The sequence below is a fragment of the Arachis ipaensis genome, chromosome B09 (genome assembly GCF_000816755.2).
Source record: "Arachis ipaensis cultivar K30076 chromosome B09, Araip1.1, whole genome shotgun sequence".
NCBI lineage: Eukaryota > Viridiplantae > Streptophyta > Magnoliopsida > Fabales > Fabaceae > Arachis > Arachis ipaensis.
Genome location: NC_029793.2, coordinates 121517829 through 121521536, shown reverse-complemented (window position 1 = coordinate 121521536; position 3708 = coordinate 121517829).

Sequence of the window (3708 nt, the reverse complement as noted above, 5' to 3'; positions counted from 1 at the left end):
TTCCCTCAAAGTTATGTATATATATACAACTCAAAACATCTTCGAAGTTTAGCCCATATAGGAAACCCATAATTTGACCCCGAGATTAGCCTAGTCTTCTAACTTGGTCTCTCGAAAACAAAAGTGAGAGTCTAAAACAAAAGAAATACTAAATCAAGCGTTGCCAAAAGAAGATGCTGATGTCGCTACCTAATCGCTGTCAGAAGTCAAGTCCATGATCTTTGTATCCATCTTGGGATCATCATCATCATCAGAAGTCAAATCCACAATCTCAATCTTCTTAATGTCCTCATCATCAGGAATAACAATGACCTCTGGTGTACTCTGGGGACTACCAACATTGTTGTCGCCTGCGAAATGCTAGGAGAAATCTGCTCAACTGTTGAGGGCAAACCAGACGTCGCGGCTAAAGACCCGATAAAATCTATGGTGAAAAGGTCAGAGAAGCACGTAGAAAATGACTCTATCGACATATCCAGTCCTACTGGAGGAGACTCAGGGATGTAGTCATCGACGATAGGACCAGGCTCAAGCACTATCTGATCATCCTGATGTATTGGACCAGGACCTCCATGCAAGTGATCAAAAGGATGGTGGACAGAATCAGAATGTAACCATGATAGCGAAAAAGCATACGGTGCATCAAGATCAAAAAGAGGTGAAGTTAGCGGGTGTTGAAAGGAATGATCTCTAACTACGTACTTACGAACTCGAGGCTTTGCGGTCACCACATAAAAGTTGTGAAGAACAAGATCCTCGTATACATAAGGCTGCTCAAACTCATTGAAGATGACACCCGTCTTCATCTGAAGGGGGGTAAGAAGATAAGGGGTAAGAACTGTGAAGTTCTTAGTAGGGTCGGGGTGAAACAAGTTAATTTGCTTTCTATAAAACGACCGCATGTCCCAAATCAATCAGACCACAACAAAAGAACATAGAGCAAATAACAAACAAAAGCAAATAGCAACATAACATACAACTACAAGAAAGAATTCAACACACACAAGAGATATGTGCAACCAAGTATAATGCATGTCTAGCCCTAGTGCAGGTAATGAGCTCATCCGTCAGTTTTTTACTTGCGCCCAACATTACATCCTTACAGATATTGTCTCTCGTTTCTATCACTTCGGGGTATAGTGCCCTGTACACTATTGGGTTATAGCGCCTGCACGCTTTTGGGTTATAGCGCCAATATCGCTCCAACGATTAAAGTGATGGGCACACTCTTGGGCTATAGCGTCCGTGCCGCTATTCGGCAAATTGATGGATAAATCGATGATAAGAAGAGTTATTGGTATAGTACTTTCAACCACAATTATTTCATCACATAATCAAATATCTTTCAAGATATAAAATAATTGGGTTTTTTACTTAAATAAATTGTTTGGGAGTCAAAATTACCTGATTCCTCTAAAACGAATTCTGCAACGTAAATCCCCTCTTGGTATTATTATATAAATCGTCCTAGGCTGCACAGGGTTACATAAAACGTGAATCATCTCAGCCTAGGACGATTAATGCATGAACGTGTAAGGCAAATCAAACGTAAATCGTGGCAGGGTCTCCAGGATTAGAAGAAGAGTATAAATCGTACCAGGGTGGTAGGTTTCACATGTTAATGGGCTAACTCTCACTGGGCTGCCACGATTTATGCATTATTGGGACCCTCTTCAGCCTGGCACGATTTATGTATTAGTTTGTAACACTAATTGGGCTGGGACGATTTATGCCCAAGTTAGTAACCTTAAGAACTCAAGGATTTAATGATTTAGGGTGTATGTAATTTAGCATAAGACATTAGAAATCAGACTTCTTAGTAGTTTAGTTAACACTCTTACTATAGAGTGATGGTTGCATAATAGGGTACTCTTATTTATAATATTTTAATTTAAATTATATCTATTTAAATTTTAACTTAAAAAATAGTTCTTAGGGTTACTAATTTGGGCATAAATCGTCCCAACCCAATTAGTGTTACAAACTAACACATAAATCGTGCCACGCTGAAGAGGGTCCCAATAATGCATAAATCTTGGCAGCCCAGTGAGAGTTAGCCCATTAACACGTGAAACCTACCACCCTGGGACGATTTATGCTCTTCTTCTAATCCTGGAGACCTTGCCACGATTTACGTTTGATTTGCCTTACATGTTCATGCATTAATCGTCCTAGGCTGAGATGATTCACGTTTTATGTAACCCAGTGCAGCCTAGGACGATTTATATAATAATACCAAGAGGGAATTTACGTTGTAAAATCCGTTTTAGGAAAATCAGGTAATTTTGACTCCCATACAATTTATTTAAGTAAAAAACCCAAAATAATTCTTTATCCAGAATTCTACAATTTCTCTAAAATAATCAACTGAAACAGAGTAGGTCATGAGATTTAACTTTAGAATTACTTTTTCAAATATCTCAGAGTTATGCTTGAATTCTATAAATACTTAAAAAATGCATAAATATGCCCACTTGACTAAAAATACATAAATATGCTTAAACTTTGAAAAATGGCATATTCTGCAAGTTATCTTAATTAAATCAAGGGATAAGTATTTTTTTTGTCCCTAAGGTCTTGGGTCAAAATCAAAATTGTCCTCGACATTTTTTTCTTATTAAAATTATCCTCAACGTTACAAAACGTTATAAAATCATCCTTTTTATCTCAATTTTAATTTTTTGATCAAATTACCCTTCAATATTAATAAAAATAATAAAAAATAGGAATAAGTACTTTTTTCGTCCCCAAGATCTGGGGTCAAAATCAAAATCGTCATCGATCTTTTATTTTTATTAAAATCATCCTCAACGTTACAAAACGTTATAAAATCGTTCTTTTCTATTTTTTTTGGACCAAATTACCCTTAACTATTAATAAAAATTTAAAATAATATTAAAAAAATAAAACCCCACCCCCACCCACACCCATCATCATCTCTTCTCTGAACCACAACCACCCTCCAACAAGTCACGCAACCTCTTCCTCTCACCTTCGCCATGGCCGAACCACCACCAGCGACCACCTCAGCCATCTCTAGCAGCTGCTGTCCTCACCATCACTCGCACCAGCGAGCCACCTCTTTTCTTTTCATCTTCTTCTCCTATTTTCTCTTCTCCTCTGTCCACTTCCTCGCCGAACCAGAGAACCACCATCGCGAGCCACCTCCACGATCCCAGAACCCACCGCGCCAGCTCCTCCTCGCCGTCGTCTACCATCACCTTCGCGTCAACCACCTCCACCACGCCAGCAACCCTAACCGCCAGCGAGCCTCTCTTTCTTTCCTTCTTTTCTTTTCCCCTGTCTCGGACACCCCTGCACCTCCTCGAACCAGAAACCACCATCATCAGCGAACCACCGAGCCTTCTTCTTCCCAGAACCCACATCGCCACCGGTTCTCCTTTGCTCTGTGCGAGACCCATCACCTCCAGCTCGCTCTCCTTTTCACTGAAACGGAACTTTCAGAGCAGCGAAACAGAGTCCCTTTCCTTCTCAAGCACAGAACCAAATCACAGACCACCATGGCAGTCTTTCTTCTCCCTTCCGTCATGCCCAGGCCGCCAGCGACCCATCAGCTGCAGCTGTCTCTGTCGCTACCTCCCTGTCTCTGCGTTTTCTGTTTATTAATTCTGTTTAAATTTTGTTTGCTATTTTGGTTAAGAAAACTTGAAATTGAAATTGAGGTTGGATTTTGAAGAGAGGGGCATC